Genomic DNA, 26,677 nt, shown 5'->3' on the forward strand with positions numbered 1-26,677 from the left:
AATATAAGTAATTCCAGTCCCCTCAGTGTTTTTATTATTATGTTTTCAGGTTGTCCGTCCGTCCCATTCTCTCTGAAACACGATGTCTTAGGAACGCCTTTAGGGAATTTCTTCAAATTTGGCATATATGTCCATTTGGACTCAAGCATGAACTGATTAGATTTTGGTGGTCAAAGGTCAAGGTCACTGTGATCTCACAAAGCATGTTTTTGACCATAACTCAAGAATTCATACGCTAATTATGACAAAGTTTCACACAAATGTCTAATAGGATAAAATGATGAAGTGATGACATTTTATATCCAAAAGGCCAAAGGTCAACTTCACTGTGACATCATAATATTCTGCAAAAAGACTTTTCTGGCCATTATTCAACACCATTACTCAGGAACAGAAGAGGAGACTGTGAGCATATTTCACAGTTGATGGGATACCGAATTGGTGACACTGAATCTTGAGTGCCCACCATGAAACTATGGTGATCTTTTGTGCTGCCGGGTTGAAGATGTGTGAAGCATCCACATTTTAGAATTTGTAGCTTATTTGCAGCACCATCCATCTGAAGCTTTGTCTGCTGTCATGGCTACAACTCTGTGTTCTATCAGAATCAGCCTTATTGGCCAAACATGTGAACACATACAAGGAAAATACACTTAATACCTTTTATTCAATTCCTTCAAAGTCTTCACTACAAATATTATATGAGTCTGGACAGACATGGATGTAAACTGCAACCTGACTGGTTGGTGGAGGCATACAACAGTGAGGCGGTATTTCTAGTTCATACCCAGCCCTCATTTGTCTGTGCTGTCCCCCAGCTATTATTTGAATAACAGCTTTTGAAGAATTTCCAGTAGATTCTGTTAGTGGTGAGTGTTTGTTTATGCTTCTGTATTTCTCTTTCCTGCTCACTGCTTTCTCTCTCCTACTGCATTTCTGGTGTGTGCGGGGCCAGGAAATAGGAAGTGGGGCAGGTGGTTAGCTAATAGTTGACTGAGGTGTTTCCCTGCTCTCATTCAAACAAGACCCAACAGGTTGAAGTTTGGGCTGGGCAGCTGCAGAGCTGCAGTGGCAGGTCACGGCTGATAGGGTTTCCTGGACGAGGCTGACAGCAGAAGGCTGGTTGCTTGTCCAGCTAATAGTTATCCTTGTGGATATTATGCTTTTTTTTTAAGAATAGTCAGTCTGGATCCATGGTGCCTCTAACCACTATTAGGTATAACTGTAGTGGAAATAATTCTTTCATGATTATGGTCTTGTGAAATAACAAACATTGGAACCCCTCTTACCACAATAAAGTAAGATTTGTATGTTAATTTAGCTTTGGTGGTCACTAATGCCAAGTACAAAACAGGAAATAATGCATATGCTTACATGAACATTAGTATTCCAGTTTTGAGACTTATCCTAGATTTGATTATAATCTGGATACAGCGATTACTAAACATACAGAAACCTGGTTGTTCATATTTTTATATATGTGATCATAATAGTGTCCATATTTGTTGTCCATGATTGTGATTGTCTGTGTACAGCTTCATGTCGGTATTGACTGAGTTTAATACACCAGGTAAAAAAGGGTGAATGCTGTGATTTTTCATTACATTGTACAGTTTCATTGCCAACGTCAGACTTTCACTCTCAAAAATTCTAAATTAGCGCTTAAGTCACTTTTATGTAAAAGTCACAATGGTAGTCTGAAGAGGGCAGAGTTGTAACATTACTGTAACACTTCAAACTGGTTGATCAAAAACTCAGACACTCAGCAGCAAGACATTTCTCTGTTCTCTGTTGAAGAACAGCTAAGATTGACACTAAAATCAGAATAAGTCTTCCACCTTAAAGGTCAGTCCACCTTAAGTGAGCCTGGTCAGGTTAGGCTACCGCATTGTCGCTAACTTCAGGGCTAACCCCCCTCAATAGACAAGTCTTTTCTTGGTCTTGAGAAGCTGTAGCATTTATTAACTGACCTTATTAACTGACCTTTTGCTCGCATTCATCATCACTTTTCTGCCACCCGCTCAACTACACATTCACTACGCACACACATTACGTACTTCCCTATTCCTTATCAGAGCTACACTACTCTTATAACAGTAACTTTCATGTAGATGTCCTTTGAAGAATGAGGAGAGGGAGGATGACTGAAAACAATTCCACAGTAACATAGGGTGTTATCGTGCTCACACAGTGTGCGAGTGAAAATCATTAGTAGCCTATTGATATTAATGATCGTGTGAAATTTCAGCAGCGGTGCTCATAATTTTGTTGTGGTGGTGCACCGCTGCTGAATGAATATAGGGGACACACTGTTTACTGGTAATTAACTATAATGAATAATGTAGTGTAAATGTAGTGGAATAAAAAGCACAATATTTCCTTTGGAAATGTAATGAAGTAAGAGTATAAAGTAGCATAAAATGGAAATGCCCAAGTTAAGTAATTTAAAGTGCCTTGAGTACTTGAGTTAAGTTCTTCATCACTGTTCAGTTCACCGCTGTTCTCTGCTGTGAACGCCTTAGTATGCTCCACACAAAGTGCGTGTCAAATTGTCAAACAGCACCTGAAACCTGCTTCTCCCACACATTTAAGGGGTCAGAATGGTGGGTGCTGTATGCGACAGAAATAGACAAATCCAACAATCACACCGTCTTTACACAGTGATTGGTGAGCTGTGTGGAGGTGAGAATAAAACTTCTCACTCAGTCTCTTTTTTTTTGTGTCTTGCCAGCGCTGGCCATTCAGAACAAGTATAAACTCTTCTGCCTTTTTAGACGTGTTCGAACAACATGTCATATGAACCAATTCATTTCAAGCATACTGAACCCTTCACACTACTGCCTCTCGCACACCAGGTGTCAAATATTGTGCAAAGATTGTGGCTGTTTCTGTAACAGTCCTGTCATGTCTGAATGAAGCCATTACAGAGTGTTTACATAGCTTACATTTACGTCTGAATGTCAAAAAGGCATTAGCCTACTTTAACAGATTGATCAATGTAGGCAAATAGATCAAACCTGCAATTTTACAGATTCTCTGTCTGACAGGAGCATGAAGGTGGCCGTATAGACGTGCTTGTTGGACAGTTGAAATGCCCATTAAACCCCCTCCCCCTGCACCTTTCCAATGCTGGATAAGGGGTGCCTGCGTGCGGCCATTTTTGTAACTTTCTGAAATGGACAAGCCGACATTCACACCCACTTCATGCTGTGGTTCGTCAGCTGTGCGGAGGAGAGAAAGGAGCCGAGGTTTGAAATTCTGTCTCAGCTCTCCTTTTTCATTCTTCACACAACTATTTGACACTAATGTGAACAGCCAAGTGCAAAACTATGATTGCATTTCATGAACGACTGTCTTAAAATATACGCCTTTATCCCCAAATTTAAATGATATTGCATGGTTTATGATACTCACAGACAGGATTTTACAACTCTGGAAAGTTATCACGGCACAACTATTTTATCTGTCATTGTGATGATGAATGAGAGGGCTGCGTTTGTTCGCGCAGAGCTTATGTTGGTCTGAATGCAGGATATAGTGGTGGAAAATTTTTTACAAGTGCAATCCCAGGCGATAAGAAACACTTCTCACTAAGAGAAAGCAGCGATTTGTTCATTTGGGTTTGATGGTTGCTTCTGTGCCAGTTTCTTGCCAAACTAGATAGGTATCCTGACTTGGAGCTGGGGTGGGGTTTGGTGTGGGGGGTACGCTACACTGACCACTAGTGTAAAAAAAGGGGGGCTGGGCAGAAGCCAGTGAAGGGAGAAGCTACCCTGAAGAGAGGTGAGAACAGGGAGGGGACCAGAATTGTTTTGTCTAGAATTCCTCAAGCACAACTACAAAGATGTTGCAGGGGCCAAAAGCGCTTTTGAAAGTTTCCAAAAGGAGAAAATGATTGTTGGATAAACCGTCCCCAATTCGCCACTTTCTCACCACCACCGGGGGAGGATGACCTTTGACCTCCAGTATCAAAGTACAGGGTGACGCCACAGCAGCCACCCAGCCAGCCAGAGCTGGCTCTCTCTGACTGCACCCCCCCCCCCACCGCCACCACCACCACCACCACCCAGCCTCACACACTCCAATTTCACCCCCACTGCTCTGCCCCACTCAACCGCAAGAAAAAGCCCGAAATTCATGTCTTTCTCTTTGGTCTCTCCCGAGCCGTCCCTGTGGCTCAGGAGTCAAGAATTCAATTAGTTAAAAAAAGAGAAGAAAAGAGCGAGGCTGCAACAATGCAGCGATAAGGGGGCAGAATGTGCGTTCCCACACGCTAAATACAGGGCGCTTTCCCTGGGGCCCACAGAGCCAGAGGACCCGCACCACAGGAGGCGAGAATAATCACAGCTCCCTCTGAACCCCCTCATTACACACACACACACACACACACACACACCTTACATTCCTTACACACAGATAGCTTCATGCAGACACACATTACAGGCAGACATTCCCTTGAAGAGACACACCTTGCAGACGCCCCACACACAAAAACACACACTGATAGAAACTTCCAGCACACACACACACACACACACACACACACACATGCAGATTCTCACCACAAACACACACACCACATAAAGACCTCTCATTACACACTAGCCTCATACAGGTGTTCTCAGGTCTCAGGTTTACCAGGGAAGAGTGTTTTCATGTATTCACGAGTGTGCAAGTGTGCAAGACACACTCTTATGTGTACATGTGCAGGATGATACAAACATGAATTTAGAAAAACAACAGTTCAGGACTGTTTCCAAATGTTTTAAACAACTAATACTTGCAGAATAATATGATAGAAATATATTTCTATCTATGTATTCATTAAATCACCTGATGACACCATACTGCTACATAATAACCACACACACCTCACCACACACCAGACTGGTCGATTATAACTTGATACTCTACCTGTTTATGAAGGAGGCTTTGGATTACCAAGGCTTATCACAGCCTCTTTTGCAACTGTCTTTTTAGCAAAAGTAGAGCTTTATTCTTGAAATACACTGTGTTGCAAACGCTGTTGTGTAACATTAATCACTAAACTATGCAACCATTTTTATTAGAATTATGGCTGAAAGAGCATCCGGCCATATAAATGGCTTCACCAAATATATATATATATATATATATATGCATACAGACAGGTGACAAATTAAAGGAAAAACTGGTCCAGGTCTGAATGCTTGACCCCTACAGTGATCTGGTGGTTCTGTTATGCTGTGGGGGGATTTTTGCTGGCATGGTTTGGGTCCACTTGTCCGCTTAGAGGGAAGGGTCACTGCAAATCAATACAAAGTTGTTCTGAGTCATCACTTTTATCCTATGATGAAACATTTCTATCCTGATGAGTGGTCTCTTCTAGAATGACAACGCCCCAATTCACAGGACACGAGGGGTCACTGAATGGTTTGATGAGTATGAAAATGATGGGAATCATATTCTATGACCTTTGCAGTCACCAGATCTCAACCTAATTAAACACCCATGGGAGATTTTGGACTGTGTGGATGTGTTTGACTGTGCTCTCCACCACCATCATCAAAACACCAAATGAAAAAACACCAATCTTTTTAAAGAATAGTGTTCCTCAGCCTTGGCATTGATTCTACAAGTCACTGGAACTCTTCTGGAGGGATGAACACCATTCTTCAAAAAGATATTCTACTCATTTGGTATTTTGATGATAGTGATGGAGAGCGCTGTCTATGTATACTTATATAATGTAGACTTTTAGATGACCAAAAAAGTCATGTCGTGTGTAAGCTATGACATCTGTGCTGTAATTGTGTTTATATTCACCTTCACTCAGCCCTTTTGCACATTTTGCTGCTGCACATACATAAACCAAAATAGCAGGTGTGCATGGAGACACCCACACAGTCCATGCGCCCAAGACCTGCCGGGCTGCGCCTGTCATTGTGCTTGCTCGGGTAAAATAGGGCCCATGATGTGTTTTATTTGTGTGAGATATCAGCTTGGTAAATTTAAGCCCTCTATAATGACAAAGTTAAGCCTACTGTATAGAGTGAAAACCCTAAAGAGAGGATAAATATTGTCTGTTTCTACTCATTAAAGTTAGATTAGTTACAATTTTTCTATTATATCATTCTGTAGTCTTGTTTATTTACCTCCAAACATAAATTGTATATCATTTTGGTAGAGCTGTATCTTCATTATTAAGTAATCAGATTTTTTTTTTTTGTCTATAAAATAGGGCTGGATGATGTGGTTTAGGGGGGATAAAACAATTAATTGATTTTTGTCAATAATTTTGATAATCAGTTAATGAATTAGTCTTTTATCAAGTAAAAACTCTTATTAATTAATTTATTAATCATAAAACTAACAGATTAATGGCTTAGCTGCAGCCATAATCACAACTTTATCAAGAATATTTTTCCAATATCAATTTATCAATATCAATAATATACAAATGCAAAATATATCATACACAAAATAATCAAACTGATATTCAATGCAACAAACTGTTCCACTGTATTACATGAGCCTCTTCAAATATGTAACATAAAATCATTGACTCATTTTGTTAAAATGTTATTACGATTCGCTTGGAATCATTTATTTGGACAACAGGATTTTGTAAAATAATTACAAGATTATTTATATCATCACAGTTTTTCAGAGCCCAAAGGTATGTCTTCAAATTACTTCTTTCATTTTATATAAAACAGAGAAAAGCAGCAAATCCTCTCATTGAAGAAGCTACAACCAGAGAATGATTTGAGTTTTCACTGAAAAATGACTTAAAGAGTTAATGAATGATCACATTTGTTGTAGATTAATTTTCTCACAATTGTGTCAATCCCAGATTTTTGTAAGAAGTTGTTCTTTAGTGAATGTAGGTTTAAAAGTTTTAGGATGTTGAGCTTTGTGTTCATTAAAACAGCAGATCAAACTGGATACCTTTTCTATGTAATTTATTGACAGTTTTTTTCCCATGTGTTGAATTTGTACATCATGTTGACACATGTTTAAAGAAACAACAAAATACTAAAGAAAACTCACTGTTAGCGAGACTTTTGCTAATAGTGTCAAAGTATACATGAGTGGATTGATCCAAGCACCAATGAGCCCTAACAGCGTGGGAGTGTGTGATGTGTACTGGCGGCAGTGTTATTCATACAGCACATTATCCTAATGAGCGTCACTCCTACCCCATTTTGAGAAGGAGAAAGCTCTGTGATCACTGAAGCCCTGCTTTGAGTGGATCCCAATTTAAAACTTGTCAGTCGCGCTCCGCACTGACCCCGACCATACAAACACTTGTCACAGAGACCTCCTTTTACTGATTCAAACCAAATGTCACCAAATAATTGGTCATTGTGCTTGCTGCTCATGTTGGATTATAAAAGGATGTTTTGTCATTTGTTTAAAATGGTTTTTGGTTTTTCAAGAAAAATCTTTCTAAGGCCTACATTAATTGAAATGGTTGTTGAAAAGAAGTAAGTGCAAATAATTTTGCAGTGCTCTGGTCTTCATCTGGAAATAGCTCAGTGCAGTCAAGTGTGTTAGCTCCTGAGCATGGCCAGACACAAGTATCCATTAATTAGTATCCATTCATCTATAAATCAAAGAAATAATCAATTATGTTGTACTTGTTTTTATGTCTAATATGGCATCATGAGATCAACACTGGGGCTGCTGATGAGAATACATAAAAACTTGATAAATTAAATAATTTCTACAGTGAGTAGTGTAATGATATATTTGTAGAAATGTAATAATTGCCGCCTTCCTATGGCACAGCATTTAACATATAACTGGTTTCATTATATTTTTGATTCCCACAAATGATAATGCCTGGCTCATTACATTGTGACCAGTCAGAATGATAATTCAAATCATGCAATTAAAATATCATATCTCCAATGTCATCAAGCCATTTTATTATATATTAGACTGACGAAATTCACCTTACAGATATGTAATTCAATTTCAGTTCAATTCAATTAAATCAATTCAACTCAAAGGGCTTTATTGGCATAAAAGTTTCAAGAGTAATGTTTCCAAAACATCAAAATACAATTTGTCCAAATATTTGGACAGTACAAAATAATTTGATATTGTTTTTCTGTGTACATGTAAAATGTGTCTGCAGAATTCTGCATGTAAAGATTCTGTTGGATGTTTGTCCCAACAGGTAGAGCTATGATGACTAAGTGATACCCCATACTTAACTACCATACAGTGCAATGGGCTGTATGACACAATCAAACATCTTAAGCCAGATTGTAATTGGAATTTGGAAATTATAACATTTTCTCTTAATTTGCATTTAGAGCTCTTCAAGCTTTTTCTTTAAGTGCATTCACTGCCATGTTGAAATTCCCTGATGCTGTTATGGTTATATTAAGGTAGATATAACTCATACTATGTTCAATGATATGATTATTTATAGTAAACTGGTATTTGTTATCCTGACATCTGGGGCATTTCTGAAAAATCATTACATTAGTTTTCTTCATATTTACTGCCAGGGCCCAGTTTTGACAGTACTTTTCTACTATATCCAGCTGTTGCTATAGCCCTTGTACAGTAGTAGACAGTAGAACAAGGTCATCAGTATAAAATAGAGAATTCAACTCTCTATCTAGGAGGGAGAGGCCAGGAACAGCACATCAATGCTGCAATTTCATTTATATACACATTAAATAAAGTTGGACTTAAATAGTAACTAGGGTCTGATATGTCCCCATTCTTATGAATGGGGGAAATGAGCCCTTTGCACTAGATGTTAGGAAAACATCCTGACTGTAATACGATATTAAACAACTTCAGCACTGCACCTTGCATCTCTGGGGTGCTGCATTTGAGCATTTCATTTTTATTGCCATCTGGACCACAAGCTTTTCTTGGCTGGAGAGATTTTATCTGTGTGGTCAGTTCTTCCCAAGTTATTGGAAAATCAAGGTTTTAAGGTTTTTTTGGTTGTCTTTAATTGTTTCTTCTAATGTTATGAGTTTTTCTTTTATAATACATTGATCTGAATTAATTAGATGTATTGGTATGTCTTTGTACAGATTTTCAAAATGTCATCATTTTGGATGGGTAGTGCTTGTGGTTGCTTTGTGTTGAAGTTGTTCCACATATCCCAGAATTGATTTTGGTGTTCTCAATATCTGCACATTTCATGTGGATATAACTTTGTTTTTTGTTCCCAATTGAACATTTATATTTGCTTAAAATTTCATTGTGCCTAATGCATAAGGCTGGGTTGTTATCTTAGGTCTTTTCTGATGGTCTTGCGTTGATCAAACCATTTGTCAGCGTTTTGCCTTTTAACAGGCTTCCAAATTTGTTTTATAAGGTCAGCTTTAATAGCTGCCTTATGAAATATCATTGATATCATCAATGACCTTGTTTACACTATCTCTGGTAGGGATATATTGATTTTGGTCATATATTGATATGTGATTGTTATTCATCAGATCAGGTGAGTTTAAGGCCATGATGAATTTGTCTCCACTGTCTGGGGCCCGTCTGTAAGTAGGATTCAATTTATACAGCTTACTGGGTTTCCTTTTTGAGTTTCTCATTTGACCTGAGAGTTTAAAGAACTCATTTATTTGGTTGTGGTCTGAAAGGGGGCATTGCTGTTTGACAGTGAATGCACTGATAGTGGAGGGGTCCATGTCCGTGACTGCATAGTCTACTACACTAAACCCAAGAACTGAGTAGTATGTGAATCTCCCTAAAGAGTTCCTCCTGAAACTACCGTTAACTATGGATGGGCCTAGGGCCTAACAGAGATGCACTACCTCCCTGCCACTTTGATTTATTTCAGAGTAAAGGTTGTTCTAATGGGTAATGGTTGGTGTGGTAAACAGGGGAGACTAACCAAACACATGGTTATTGCCCTGTGGGACAATGACATCAGGTTTATTTCCTGTTCGTACAGTCAGATCTCCATTTAGAAGCATGTTTCCCTGGGCTTGGAAATAGGTGAAGGGAGAGTTTCAAATTGTCTTCTTCAGAATAAGGAGAATCTACTGGGGGTGATTTACCCTGTTTTACTGGTGAGATCTGATGGCAAAGATCTCCTTTATACAACACCAAGATCCCCACCTGATGTTCTGCTCTTGCATATGTTTTTTTAAATTTTATAGATGGCACCATGACTTCATTATATCCTGTAGGACAGTGAGTGAGCTGATCATTTAGACACCATGTTTCTGTCTACACAGTTACATCAATGTTTTTGATAGATTTCATGAATTCAGGGTTTCCACTCTTCAGCTCAAAGTTTGAGGAGTGGAGACCCTTAATATTCCAGCAGCTTTTATGAAAAGAACACATTAAAAACAATCAAAATGAACCCATATAGTGACTCAAACATGAAAACACCTACAACTACCTACATTTACAATACTAAATAATAATATGACATAATTTCCATGGAGGCATGTACTATTTTCACTAATACTGCTGCTGTACTGACTTCTATTGCTATTTTTTAATACTACCAACTAGCAATACATTTCCATGTTGCTCTGTTACTCAAGTGGGAAGGTATTCTGTCTATGTGAAAAGGGTGTGCAGCATCTCCCTGATGTCTCCCAGCTCAGAGGACCGGGGCAGCTATTGCAGCATAGCTCCACTGCTGTGGGTGGGGAGAGGGACAAGGGGCAGCTACTGCTGCATAGCTCTGCTGCTGTGGGTGGGGAGGGGGACCAGGGGCAGCTACCGCAGCATGGCTCCACTGCTGTGGGTGGGTTGGGGAACCATGGGTAGCTACCGCTGCATAGCTCTGCTGCTGTGGGTGAAGAGGGGGACAAAGGGCAGGTGCTGCTGCATAGCTCTGCTGCTGATGCTGTAATTGGGGGTGTTGGGCAGGGGCTGAGGAGGGGGAAGGTAGCCTCCTCTGGTTGTGCTTCACAGTGGTCAGGTGGTGGACTCATGGGGAGTGGGAGGTAAAGACTCACAGCAAACGGGATGATCCCGGGGTGGTGATAGGGAGGAAGAAGTCTAGGATGGCCTCTTAGTAGAGGAGGGGGTGGAAGCACTGCATCTCAGGGCTGTGTCTTTGAGGGTCTCTGCAAATATCGTCATCCTCTCTCTTTGTAGATGGAGTCCATCATAGAGGTCCTGTGTGGATAACCAGGCATTGAGGGCTCCTGAGGGTTTTCTTTTTTCTGTGGTGCTGCAGCATTTAGACAGCAATTTCTTACCAGGAAAAAGCTTGTTTGTGTCAAGGAATTTCCCATTAGAGTCAGTCAGCAGTACCACTTGTGGGGCTTGCTCTTCAGGCTGAGTGGAGGGAAACTGGGATGAGCAGAGTTGGCTTTGTGGATGTATCAGGAGGTGCCAGTGTGTTGTTGGGCTGGGTGCAGAGCAGAGAGGGTGGGACAGAGACAAGACAGGGGTTTGGGACACTGGCAGGGAGAGTCTGTCTATGTACTTGTCATCGTGGGGACTGATGAAAGTTGGTCTGTCAGGCTTCACCATTTACTTATGTATTTCTTGGGACCATGTACAGTGTTAAACACAAGTGTTATCATTTGATGTACTGTACCAGAGTTAGCTTATTGCTAATTTTCATCTGCAGTCCCATAGGCAAGTCACAATTAAAACATATAACAGCACAATAACAAACAGTACAAAGCAAAAAACACAGAGGACACATAATACAAAATACAAAGCTACACACAATAACACATCACATACACCCACAATGTCAACTAGAAATTAATAATGTAAGCTTGTCAAGTTAAAAGCAAGATTTTTTGCGTTCATGAGAAGACCATGAGATGAAATTTAGAGTCAGTGGTTACAGAGCTGCATAGTTTTTAGCAGATTTTTTAATTTGGTTTTGAACATACTGATGGAACTGCAGCTCTTCATATCATCAGGTAGGGCATTCCACTGAGTTTTGGCTTTCACAGAGAAAGCTGATTGCCCAAATGCAGTGCGATGAAATGGTATGGTACAATCTTGTATAGAGGTTATTCTGGAGAATCTAATAGAAGTTACTGAGCAAGTATACACAAGTCAAATAGTGGAGGACGGGCCATTTTAAATTTTATAAACTAGGCACAAATTTGAGAATAATCTAAAATTCTCAAAGCTCAATAAATTCTATTTCTCCAGTACCTTAGACTGATGGAAATGCATTGGCTTTTTGTCCAGAGTTTTTAGAGTTTGTTTGTGTAAGGACCAAGAGGTCTTATGACTGTTTCTCCAGCCTGCCCCCAACATGTGATGTGATAAGACATATGGGAAAGAATCACAGCATGCATAAATATCTTGGCTGTGTCCAAAGAGAGACAGTTTCTAATATGTCTAAAATTTGCTAAGTTGTGCATTATGGTTTTAACTGTTTTTTTAAACATGTTTCTTAAAGTTCAGTGTCCAGTGTCAAACCAAGATATTTAAAATCAGTGACTATGTCAGTCCTTTCACCTTTGATGAGAATATCAGCGTTAGGAGGTTGTACCATGGTTTGAGAGAAAAATGTACCCTTTGTCTTGTTTACATTTAGACTCAGACGTGATTGTTCAGGCCAATGTATGATCCTTTCCAATGCAATTGTTAGCTTAGCAGCAGCTAACTCAGCTGTTTTTGCATGTGCGAACACAACAGTGTCATCTGCATACATTCTACATCATGCAGTTCTACATCATGACAGTGTTGAGGGAGATGATTAATATATAGGCTAAATAATAGGGGACCTAAAATTGACCCTTGTGGAATACCCATTGTGCACTTGTTACTGTGTTACATGTTACTGGACAGTGCGTCACAAACTTTAACATATTGTATCCTATTAGATAAATACAAAGACATCCATGCCAGTGCTCAAGATTAGAAGTTAAATTTAGAGAGTTTCGATATTAAAACATCATGATTGACTGTATCGAATGCTTTACGCGGATCTAAAAAAACAGCACCAACTACTCCTCCTTTATCAAGTCTTGATTTCATTTGCTCTATTAAGTGCAAGGTAGCAGTTTTGGTGGAATGATTTGCTCTAAAGCCAAATTGCATACAGTGTAGACCAAAATTGCTTGTATTAAGAAATGTTGTCAGTTGTTTAATGACAACTTTCTCAGCAACTTTTGAGAGTACTGGCAGTATACTTATTGGTCTGTAGTTACTGGCTTCAAGGCGGTTTAGATTTAAAAGACAAGTGAATTGAATGAGCAATGAGGGGAGTTAACAAACATGGTGTCAAATTGGAAAGCAGGAGGAGTTTAAAATCTCCTAAAAAATTTTGGGTCCCTCCTTGTGAGATTATCAATGTTTTTCCAGATCAATTTACTGTTGCCTTTTGCCTCATTCAAAATATTGAGATAAAAACAAGATTTAGCTTCTCTTAGCTCCTGGATAACTTTGTTCCTTAAACCTTTATAAATCAGCATGTCAGTGTCTCTTCTAGTTTTAATTGCCTTCCTTAGTGCAGCATCTCTAGATTTCATTAGTTTCCACAAATTTTCATTAAACCACGGTGAATTGTTTTTATTTTTAGATTTTATCTGTATCCTCACATTAAATCTTTCCCTCACAGAGTTGATTCTGTGAGTAAAAGTATCACAGCCATAGTCCAGATCATCAGAGGATAGTACATCATCCCAGTTCAAGCTGTTAATTTCACTGACAGATTCTTCTTGCTTAGCTCCGGGTATGCATTGAAGGATCATTGGCTTAGTTGTTGTGGTCCTAAATCTATTTTTAGTCACTTTTCTCACACATAGGGTTACGTTATGATCTGATAAGCCAGTGATGAAATTATAACTTTTAGTTATTCTCTCTGCTTTGTTAGTACATATCAGATCAATTTGTGTACAGGAGCATTTTGCAATCCTAGTTGGGCCTTTCACTAGTTGTTCTAGTTGGAATTTCTCTGTGATCATTTTTAGTTTTTTCCTCTTAGAATTATCCTCCCAGTTCACATTAAAATCACCCATAATTAATAATTCTTTGTTGAGATTGCACTCTTTCAAGACTTCTGTGAGTTAATCATAGAAAGTGTCATCTGCAGAAGGTCTATGGATACCTATGATGTTAAAAGACATTTGTTGTGATAACATTATTTTTATCCCAACATATTCTAACGTGTTACCCACATTGTAAACCACACGTTCACATTTGATGTTGTCTCTCACATAAAAAAGCACCTCTATCTCCTCTTCCATCAGGTCTATCTCTTCTAAAACATTGGTATCCGGGCACCATGAACACACTCACAGGAGTTGTTGTTGTTGTTTCAACCATGTTTCAGTCAGACAGAGAAAGTCCAGATTTGAGTCAGACACAAGATGAGTTGGCTGATTGCTCTTTGTAGTAATGCTTCTGATGTTAAAATGTCCACTCAATAGCCCCCTCGCTTTCAGCTTTGGGTCTTATAGGACTTTTGCATGACAGTTTGGAAAGTTTTGATTAACCTCTGCCTCCTCACTGCAGGGTTTCGACACACAGTGGTGTCAGCAGCAGGTTTTGTGAGAGAGACACTGGACCTATCAAGGTCTCCACAGCCTGGTAGTGAAAAGTTATTCCTTGAGACATCATGCCGGGTGTTAACAAACTTTAGTCTGTTAAGGGAGAAGCCCGGCTTAGAAAGTTGATGCTCACTCATCACTAGAACATCCCAGACACACTCGGGCACAGATCAGCACCGAAGTTCTGCGGCGCTCCAGGGGTCATTGGTCCAGGATTTAGCTGAACATCTCCGGAGAGCAGGAGCAGCATGAAGAGGAGATCTGCTATTCTCCAAAACGGGGTGGCAGATGACTGGTCCACTGGATTGGTGATTCACTCTAGTACCTGGGCTCATCCATGCCGCAGGACAGAGGTAGATTGCAAAATATCTACCTAATATAGGAGCGTCAACTGGCCATGATCCAGTATTTGTCCCAAGCTTAATCATTTGGTGTCCCAGTTGTTTTCCATCAATGTTGATTGCTCTGCACCCAGAACCTCCTCTTGACCTCAGCGGGATGTACAGATGGTCTTGCTTATCCATGTGGTTGGGATCGCAGCTGGTGTTATTCTCTCCACCTTTTCCTCAATGTTTAATCTGATGTTTACATTTGAAAACCTGGACCGGCCTGGTAGCAGAGTCGGCAGGGGGGTAAGCTGACCACTTCCCCATCCCGATGAGTTGACCCGCAGTCATCACTGACCAATAACATCCAATATTATTCACAAAAAGTTTACAGAAGTGTACAAATTTAGCGAAGCTGACAGAGAGGCGACTGGATAGGTCCACGCCGAGTCCAAATTTGCCTAATGAAGTTCCTTTCTCTCTTCTCAGCACCCTCCTTGAGATGTATTCAGGAGCTAATTTTTGATGCAGCTACTCTTCTGGAATTCATGGCCAGTCAAACAATTGAGTGAAAGGATGGGTTTGCAATTTCTGTCTTAAAAAGTCTGAAAGTCGGTCTTAAAACAACAGTCAGAAGCCCAAATGAACATTACATTAGTGTAATCATTCCTCCTCTTCATACTGACCATTAGAAGATCCCTTCATAATGCCCTTACCATTTAAGTGATGGGGGACAAAATCCTAAGTCCTCCTTTTATGCAAAAATGTATTTAAAAGTTTATGTGAGGCTAATATAAAGCTTCAGCATCCAAATGAGTCAAATCAAGTAGATATCTTTCAACAATACAGTCTTTTTAGAGAGTGTTACTATACTTCCACCGCAGCTCAACAGGGAAACACTGTCCGAGGAAACACAAAGAGGGCATTTGATGCTAAAAAGACTGTAAATGTGGGTATCCACTTGATATGACTAACTCAGACTGCTGAAGCCTCATGTTTCTGACATTTAATAATGATAATTGACAGTGTTTCCCTAGGATTTTTTTCAGGGGGGGGTGCTAGGCCCTAGTTTTATCGCAGGGTGGGCGTGTCACAGATTCACAATGTCGCAGTGTCGTCATAGATGCACGCAGTAAGGCAGTTGTCCAAATCGATGTATTTCTCTACACTGAGCTAAAATGAAATGAGTGCACATAAATTAGGTAAATAAATATTAACAACATTTATTTACAACACAAATAAACGTAGGCCTTATGGATGATAGATGGACCGAGTGGTCTCTTATCTTAAAAACAAATCTCAAAGATTGTCATACTGCCTATATGGTTCTAGATATAGATCTATGTTTGTGATATAACAAAATAACAAAACTGACTTATGGGGAATTAATTTGCTCAACCTGAAAGCCAAATCAAGACAACAGTTTGACTTATAGATGAATCAGTCAGATGAATGATGAATCAGCATTTTGTGTTTCATAATAACTGAAACTATCTGTCAGTTTTAGTGCTGTATTTACAACTGTTACTGAGGTCAACAACCTTCTAACAGCTGAAGAAAACATCATGTTAATAGAGTTATTGTGTGGTGTTAGTGCCTGTATGAAAGATCTTCAAGTCCTTTAATAGCAAGTTTTAATCTGGATGTCCTTTAGTTTACGTTGGGATAACAGATTGTGCCTTTAAAAATATTTACAGAACAGTAATTCATCTACATACAGGTGGGATTCAGACCTTAACAGTTTTTCTGCCTCCTGCTTTGAATTTGTTCATGTCTTTCCATCACCTGACACCTGGGCTGTTTCACATGTGTTCCCCTTTTCTCCTTAAACTTTTTCTTTAAATCTTGAATCAGTTGCACCTTCTTCCTTTTGAATCAGTTCTTTACTTTCTCCTTTTTTTTTTCTTTCAACACCATTACATCCTGCAACTCTTCCTCACTTCTGTCTCCTCTCTCCTAATTCCTTCACTCACTCTCTGGAAATGTAAAAAGCCTGAGTGAGCATGAAGCAGAACTTTAATTTGTATGGTGTTAATTACAGTAATTGTGGACAAACAGCACACAGTGGGAAAGCATCAGCAGTCAAGTTATCCAAACTGTCAAGCTACATTAACATTACTGTAATGTGAAGCAGCAACATCAGATAAACTGGATGGTTAAAACAACACTAATGTCAATTTTAAAAACTTAAGCTTCACTGAAGAGCTTTTCTAGCTACTTACTTGGTTGTCTTTTGTCTGACATTATTATTTGATGCTGCACATGTCAGTTAATGTCATAAAACTCTTCATCTGTCTCATGAAAGCAGCTCCAGTCTGCCTGCTAGCTTCAGCACAGAGGGTTCGTTTGTTTTAAACACCCGCGTACCAGGAGTTGGTGATGGTTTGTTGGCCATGTTAACAGTAACGGCCATCCCTGTGTCTCGTACAAGGATACAATGTTCGGAACGGAAAACAAACAAGTGTTCCTAGAAGGTACAACAGAAACTGCGGTAGGAAGCCAGTCTGAGCTAACAACACACCATATACAGTCTATGCAACACACATATGAACACATGCGAGCCCATTGTGCTCCCACTATCCTGCTAGTATAGGTTACATTTGTTTTTATTTGTTTCTTTCAAGAGGGTTGGGGGCTCAGGCAATGGTAGGAGAAACACTACACATAATGTGAAGACATGACACATGTTTTTTTGTTTTTTTTTAATGAATTGTAACTTGTCCAGTGGGGCAAATAAACTTCTCTTCCACTTGCCCTACAAAAAAATCCACTTGTCCTGGACAAGCAGACAAGCCTTAATGCAAGCACTGTTAAACCCCTTATAAAATCAACAAGTGATTCAACAGGTGGTTTCACAGTGTTATGCTTATACATTATTATACATTAGCAGTGTTTTGCATTAAAATGACACAATAGAACTTTCATGAGGAGAAATAACACCTTACAAATGAAAAGTTGGATGCGTAAGCAATAAAACACATTCTTGTTCAGTTCAGTACTAGGGTCATCAGACATCCGCTTGCAGGGGTTTCTTTCGATTCTCACTCTCACAGAATTGACATTAATGAGCTACAGCTATATAATCTGCCACTAGCAATGTTGTAGCCTGCTACTTTCACTTGAATATTGCTCTTGGCTATTTTAGCCTTTTCTTTTTTTAAAAAAACAAAACATGGAGAGATAAAGGCCTCAAGCTGAGCTTAGTGAATCCATATTTTGCCAAATAAGAACTCGATCTGAAATTGTATCAGAACCCATATGGTGGGCGTTTTTATATAATGTAAGCGAAGTGCACATATACTGTATATTGCTGTATAACTGACATTACTGAGTCAGGTCACTAACTTTGTGACCTTTTTTTACTTGTTCTACTGTTATACTATGTTTTAACGTTTACTATTATCCTGCAATCGTAACTTGTCACCACAGTGGGCACTATTCAACGTTACATTGGCTGTAATACCTGGAACAAGTTAGAGAGGCTTTCTATTATATTTTGGCTAGTTATTATTGTTGCTGTAAAGCTATCACTGAGGCCAAACATGATTCCAGAATCAGCTAGCTAACATTAGTGTGGTGTTGCGCCTGGTGTGTGTGTCCGGTGTGGACGGTTGTGTTGGGTCCCGGTCTGTTCCAGCCGGCTGAACAGAGCCAAGGGGCCAGCTGAGGAATGTCCTGGTGACCCTACACACAGGAGACACAAACAGAAGCCAAAAGGGCCACAGGGGGGTGGGGATGGGACAACAGGGTCTGGGCATGTGTGTGTGTGTGTGTGTGAGTGTGTGTGTCCATGCATAACAGTGTGAATTTGTGAGAGAGAAAAAGTGCATGTTTGTGTGCATGCATATGTTTGCCCATACATACCAGTTTGTAAGGAAGGGGTAGAGAGAGGACAGGGAAAGAAAGAGAGAGAGAGACAGAGAGAGAGAGAGTGTGTGTGTGTGTGTGTGTGTGTGTGTGTGTGTCAGTGGGGGTCAGCACTTGCACCCTGTGGCCATTGTCTCCCTCTCTGACCAATATAAAAGCATCATAACCCTTTGAGCTCAGACATATTTAGAAAGCAGATAAAAGCACTTTTTACAAACTAGATACACGTCAGACACAAAGCTCGGGGTCAAGCGCAACAAATTAACAACCCTCTTTCTGACGGGGGATGATGGGCTCGAGGTGGGGGGGGGGCGGGGGTGTGACTGGGCAAAGCTAAACTGCTCCTGGAGTCCAGAGCCAAATGCCTTAACATTCCCAGAGTGGGGATGGGCTGTTCTCTTGCATTCATGTGTAATTGGTCTTAGGGGCAGAGTCTGAGATAAATACTGACTTACTTTTTGTGTTTGTATTATGTCCTCTTCATAGTCACTTGTTTGGAATTCCCTAATTCGAACAAAAGTCAAAATGGGCATTGATGTATATGGACAATTATGAAAGGCAAGAATTTCAGTTATTTGTCACACAGAGTCCCATCTCAGTGAGTGGACATTTAGCATATTTGTCTAATTGTTCCACTCATTTAAATGTTGTGCTGAGCAGAGACACTACATTTAAATACAGTGTTTAGCATGTAATGAACTGAGATTGCTAAAGCCATAGCAGAAATCTGAAAAGGATTATTGCTTTGCTTGGTTCTAGCGCTGAAACAAATAACTGACTAATCTAGTAGTCCAAAAAATTTTCTCTGTTTTATATCATTGTAAACTTCATATCTTTAAGTTTGGTTTTGGACTGTTGGTCAGACAAAACAAGTAATTTCCCACATTGCACTCTGAAATTGTTATGGTTTTTGTTTTTTGTTTTTTTTTTACTCTTTTCTAGCATTTTATAGACTAAACAATGAACCAATTAATCAAAACAAATTAAAATTAACTGATAATGAAAATTATGATTAGTGGCAGACCTAGTTCCATCCACATCAGTATTTGTACATTCTTTTCTAAATTGTTCAATATCCTCTCTCAGTTGGCAACAACAAACTTCTGACAGCCATCATCTGCCAAGATGTTCTGTCACCTACTCTCTAATCACTTCTGTTCTGTTTGTTTCAGTAAAGCCAACACACAATTCAAGGTTCTCAAAGACATTTCTCTGCTTCTGTTGCCAGACAACTGTATTGTTATGAAATATCAATCAAGAGTTATAAACTGTATCCTGTAAACAAGGATATGGAGTAAGAAATTTTGCATTTCACATTAGTGCCTCATCATGTGCCTTAAGGCTGACAATCATACTTAACTGTTTCTGAGAACCTCTGTTTTTCCAGTTCGCAATACAACACGAGACCAGTGTTTTCATGTTTATTCACTGTGGATTTTCCAATCTTAAAGCACCTTCTCACTGGTGTCAAAAGCTGGCTCTGTGTAGATAGGATGAGAAAAAGATGTATTTTCAAATGTGTTGCATGAGTGCAGGAAGATGATAGAGATCAGGCCATTATCAAATATGGGGAAGAATTAAAGGGGTGCTTCACCCAAATTACAAAAGACAAGCTTTTGACCTCCACTCTAGTGATATTTAGCCATGCACATAGTTTTGGTTGTATGTGGCCAGGTTTTGAGATATCCCCTTTGCTACTATAGCTGTCATCCAGAGGTGAAAGGAATTTATTAGTGTTGGTCAAAACATAAAAAACATACATTTGACAAACTTAACAACACTGTGTCTTTCCAGAAACACATTACTCAGATACTCTGCTACTGTTTTCATAGGATAGATTTCCACCTTAGGAGGTCATTTTCATCTCATTTCATCAACTCATTTAAAAATGACTGTATGTGTATTTAGTACTGAATCCAGTACTGATGCATTTTCTCCAGTACACCTTACCTAGAATATTATTGATTGCCTTCATACAGTTACACTGCAGGCCACTCCAGACTCAACGCATATAACATAATATCTCAGGTTTTACCTGTAAGACTCACATCACAGCCCGTCATCTGTGATATGAAAACATCAGATTTACACACAGTCAGACATAAAAATATGTATGCTGATCAGTAATAAAATAAAATGAGTGTGCTACGGTTCAGATAATTACTCTGATAATTATGTGCATTTCATTTTGTAGGGTAATACAGAAATGAACAGTATTTACCTTTCCACAATAAGGTATGAAAATGCTGAATATCTGCGCAGATAAAGGAGGGTATCTAATGAATCATTTGTGACCATTGTTATGCACCTGGGATGTCCATTAATACTGCATATTTACCAGTCTTGCTGTACAGGGGGCTCAGCTAATTGCCACTTACTAATAGCTAATAGCTAATAGCTAATAGCTAATAGCCGTAACAACTGACAGTATACAGATAGACAACAATACACATTCACATTCACATCTTTGGTCGATTTAGTGTCAACAGTTAACCTGCATGTCTTTTGAACTTTTTCACAGACCCAAAATATTCAAAGCCTCAAACTAGCAAATCACATTCAACAGTTGTGATTCTGGTCCAGCCACAGAAGTATGCATATCCTCTGCACTGAAACTCCAGAAAACCACCTCACAATTCAGTCCTTTAGTGATAGCAGCTTCTTGTAAACTTGCAATCTACTGGGAGGATATTGACTCCCTGTCATACAGAATGTGTTGTTGGTGTGTAGTGGTGACAGTCTGGACAGCAGCAGTGTGTTAGTGGTGGTCTTGGGAAAGCGTGGTGCTCCCTGTGCAGTCAGCGTGTTGATTTGGAGCTAACAATGTTGGTACTGTTGGACTCAACTCCCAGCAGGGGCTGTCACACTTTGTGTGTGTGTGTGTGTGCGCTGTGTGCGCTGTGTGTGTCTGTGTGTGTGTGTGTGTGTATGTGTGTGTCTGTGTGCGTGTGGGGCTGGGTTCCCACAAACTGACAGAGTCAGTTTGTGTGACCCTGCCACACAGGCCCTTAGATAATACAGCCAGCTGATGAGGTTACCCAAACGGCAGTGGAGGCCCAGCATGCTGCTAATGATGAGAGGAGTGTGTGTGTGTGTGTGGGAGGGGGGGGGGGGGGGTTACAGATTGAGCAGAGGAGGGTGACTCCGTTTGGTCAGAGATATTACTGTGTATGTGTGTGTTTAGGGGGGACACCTGCCCCACATTAGGCGAGAGAGGCTCTGACCTTAGCTGCTATAATATCAGTGCAAGCTCTGATCCCCAGATCAGGCCTTCTTGGCGCTTCAGAGGGGTGAGGGAGCGAGGGGAGACAAGGGGGGAGTCATTCTTTTCATTGTATGGCCAGTGTCCCTCGCCCTGCCTCCACTAGTGCCACAGCCCACTGAGGGGTGAGTAATGTGAGTAATGGAGAGTAATAGGGTCCAGATAGTGAGTGTGACCATAACCCTATTGTATCCTGTGTCAGCGAGGTCAGAGGTCGCCCATCGCGCATACTGGTGCCGGCCCCACCCGACCCATTTGGGCCATAAATGAGTTTACCCAACACTAATTACCGAGGGCCTGCCAATGGGCTGCGCTGCCTAACGGGCCTGACAGCTGCCTCTATGCCTCACTTAGACGTCCTCACCCCCCCACCACAGCCTTTTCCTATCCTGCCCCCCCCCCCCCCCCCCCCCCCCCCCCCCCACACACACACACACACACACACACTGACATACATAAACACATCCCACTCCTCACCACTAACCTTGGCAGTACATGTGTGTGCTGATGCCAGCAGCATCCCTCACAGTCTGGGTCAGTGCTGGCCTTTTTATGTATCACTCCTCATAGACAACTCATCTGGATTTAATCAATGAATTTCATCAGAATTTATTTTCCAGAAATATTTGATCAAAGATCCCCTCCAGAATTGTTTTAAGACATATAAAATACTTTTTTATAACAATAATTTGTCCGCTTTTTCCACAAAAAAGTTCAAGTTTGTATTATTACATCTCCTTCTTCTCCCTCATGTAAAAGTTCAGATTCTCTGAATATGTAAATAATGTTCATTTCAAAAGTTGAACAGCTGGACAAAAGGTGTCTCCTACTTTATTGTAAAGTCCATTCTCAGTGGTTGTGCACTGGAGGCTTCAAGTTTCCACATCACACTTGTGTAAGTTGCAGGACCACAATTGGCTCCAAACTAGTTGTGATGTCACAAATTATGCTTGTAGGTACACATCTTAAACTGAGATTTAAGGTGAGCACAGAGAAACTTCAGCAGATGAATGTGAAAACAAACTATAAAAACTACAGAAGTGAAACTTTTCATAGAAAATGTGCACAATGTGTTGGTGAATTTGCTTTCTCTTGCATGTATATACATACAGGTCCTGGTGGTCTAGGGCATTGACCAATAACTGCACCATCCTTGGTTTGGGTCTGACCAAGGACCTTTGTTGCCTGCTGTCTCCACTGGTTTCCTGTCAGCTCTCCACTCTCCACTATCTAATAATGGCATAAAATGCCACAAAAAACAAAAAAAAATACTGCCTTTGATTAAAACAAAAAGATGAAATTATTTCATGCAGTATTTTCAACAGGCCTGAGTAGTGTCATCAGCTCTTCCTTTCAGGCTCATCAACCTTCAGGGCACCTTGGTGGCCTCAGGGCTTATGGCACCAATCATGAACCACAACATCCAGGTTCACATCCAGCCAGGGATATTATAATAATCCTAATAATAATGAAAACATTATTTATATGGCTATTAAAAACAAGTTACAAAGTGGTTGACAAAATGATCTCATTACTCTAGCTGCTCGGGAGATAGTAGATAGTATCAGACAATCTTCCTCAGCAGATGGAGGTTGCCCAGTTGTTATGGAACTGTCTCTGAGAACTTTAGGGCCTCCTCTTCCATGTTGGCTTACAGATGAGACTGAGATTGAAGTTGAAACTATTTCACAGATGAAGAATGAATGTTCAATCTCATTGATTAATGGTGATTACAATCATTTCTCTGGCCCTTCTTAACATGATTCCATAGTGACGGGGGACAAAATCTGCAGTCCGTAGCCCTGTTTCTGTTCAAAAATGCATTCTAATGTTCAACTAAAGCTTGTGTGAACAGGAGGAACAATAACAGCAACCAACAACTCTTTTTACATACCTACAGGCATGTGCGTATTGTATTAAGATAGACTTGAAAAATGTGAACCTGTCCTTTAATTTTTCAATCAACCTCAGTCTACACTTTTCAGTTTCAGTGTTTGAAATGTTTTCTCTTAAAGGTATCTGTCACTGCTTGTTCCCAATGTCACCTCAAGTTTTCAAATGCCACCCTCAGCTAGTTATGACTGAATAAAGGGTTCACTTGTTAACATATGACTGGTGGGCCCGTCCTCCAGCAAATGAAAACACACTGTTAGCTACAGAAGCTACATTTCACATCCCCATAGTGGAAAGCATCTGTGATTCCGAGACTTAAATGTACAATAATATATTTTATCATTATTACTTTTTTAACTTCCCCTTGTCCCGTGTTCAGGGCAAAGCCTCCACACACAGAAGACACTGTCAGGAGACGATCTTAAACAAAATAAAAGGACTCCAGCACTAGCTATCTTGTTAATTGAATGTACAGACTTGTGTCAGATTCTGAGAGGGTTCCTAATCTTCAGTGTGCTCTAACACAGCTGGGGGCTAACAGCTTCATTCCCTCCACTGTGGTTTACACTATACATCTACAGTATGCCACCTGGTTTATCTGCAGGCTGCAAATGACTTGTTAGCAATGTTGCCAATCAGTCTTTATTCCCCTGAGAATTACCAAATGATTAAATGATCCAAACTAGTTGTGAGGTCATAAATCATGCCTGTATGTACACACCTTTAACTCAGATTTATCTTGAGCACAGAACAATTATTCTGAACATTGAGCTCAAATATCCAACTGGACCAAAGGAACAAGAAGGAAAAAACATTTTAGACAATACTGAACGTTTGGCAGGTTCTCATGTTTGAGCATGTGTTGCTGTTCTGTGTTTCATATCATTTGAAATTGAATATATTTGGGTTTTCAGCCAGTTGTTTACAAAAACTTTATAACATCTCTTTGGTCACCAGAAACTTATAATTGGCATGTTCTTTATTTATGATGTGTTATACATTAAATAAGTAATTTTACAGAATAATCAGTAGGTTAAGTCATAATAAAATGTGTTGTCATTTAATGTTAATTAATATGTGAATATGTCTCTTATGCTTTCATTCATACCATCTTTCCTGAAACATGCTTGTATTTTCTGTCCCACAAGCTTTGTACACGCATCCTTTTTGTTGTGTTGGTTGGATGAATAACCCTTTAGCATCTGCATGCTACTTCTAGTTTTAAGGTCCCTCCTTTTGGGGGTTGAAGGGGCCTTTTTTTTCTGAATGGAATATCAGCTTGTGAGTGCTGTCCATGCTGGAAGTTAGAATGCTTACGTTTCCTGGCTTAACCTGTCTGTTGCCCTGCCCTCAGAGTCGCCCAGTCACCTGCAAGGATTTAGCTGACATGGCTTTCAGTAGAGATAGTGTTAATTGATGGTTTGAGTGCAGTTTCAAATGTTTTTTCCACACTGTGAAGGTAAACAAATGTAGCCTATCACTGCATCCTTGTCTTTTGGCGGTTTTTAAGACAACGGATATCAGGACACATTATTTTACATCATCAAACTGTATTTTAGTCTTCTTAAATATGTTTTGTTAGAGTGAAGTGATTATTATTTCTCTATGCGTCTGACCTCCATCTATAGTATTTTCATCCAGCCAACAGCATTTGTCACTTACTATCTGTGTGTGTGTGTAAAAGACTGGCCCTCCCCCTGTCCGTCAACCCTGTAGGAGGGCACTAAGCCCTGAGACTCAAGCCCAGCCCAAAAGAAGCCCCCCTACCTTCAGCACCCCTGGTCACCACCCCACCCTCTACATAGCTTCTAACACCCAAACATACCCCGTCAGCCCTCTCCCACAGCGCTCCTCCCCTCTCCTTTCACCGCTCCCCCACCTCTCCACATGCATGGCATTCACCATGCATACCTAGGCTGCTAATTCCAACCTGCCACTCCAATCAAAGGATCATGAGTGTTGTAGTTCTCTTCTCTTTTCTTCTGCTGGGAAACAATGCGTGATGGATAGAGGCAAGGATGTGTGTGTGTGTGTGTGTGTGTGTGTGTGTGTGTGTGTGTGTGTGTGTGTGTGTGTGTGCTACTATGTGACAGCAAGGAGAATCCTTATTTAATAAACTTTTTTAACACTTGTTTGGTTTTATCATGATAAACACATAGTGTTTAAAATTGCCAGACAAGCCTCACGTGCCTGTGTGTGCTCTCACCTCTAGAGCCATCCACAACCGCTGACATAGACATATCTGGTGCACTCTTATTCCTGCACACTCATGTGAAGACGTGATGATAGCAATTGTCTAACAATGGCAGAGTTGTCCCTCTTATGATGACACTGTCTCAGTGTTAGAAATAAAGTAAATGCAGTGAAAACACAATGTTAGTGAGTCTTTATAGTATCAGTCTTATGGTTTATATATGTTATATATACAAAGAATTGGTTAGGGAATGTTCAGAATGTCTGTCAGTGTCATTTTTTCAGTTTTATTTAGATTGTTATTAATGTGTCATGTTAGATCTACTGTGGGAATACTGTAGTAAGTCCATGACAAATCAAAAATACTTATTGTGACAAACAATTCTGTGCAAACGTCTGCAGTCTGTGCTGCTTGTATCTGGTGGTTTTTCCTTCTCCTGCTGGCATTGCATAGAACACACCAAGAGCCAATCACTGTCATTGACCCTCACACAGTCTGCAGTCATCCTGTCCTCAGTCTGTGATGTTTAACATTTTGAGAGGTTTCATTGTTCTGGTCCATGAGGCTGTGTGGCAGTTGAAACTAAATGCGACACTTCTTTCTGATTCTCTATGTATATACAGTATATAGCTATTATACTGTTTTGCCTGTATGAAAATGTCCTATGTGGTTA

General features: G+C 40.0%; 1 protein-coding gene across 1 annotated transcript in view; it reads left to right on the forward strand.

Annotated features, from left to right (window-relative positions):
- The window catches only part of fbxw4 (F-box and WD repeat domain containing 4), a 70,876-nt gene that overhangs the window by 21,202 nt on the left and 22,997 nt on the right, over nucleotides 1-26,677 (forward strand). The gene's annotated exons all lie outside the window — the stretch shown is intronic.

Source organism: Thunnus maccoyii, chromosome 14 (genome assembly GCF_910596095.1).
Source record: "Thunnus maccoyii chromosome 14, fThuMac1.1, whole genome shotgun sequence".
Lineage (NCBI taxonomy): Eukaryota > Metazoa > Chordata > Actinopteri > Scombriformes > Scombridae > Thunnus > Thunnus maccoyii.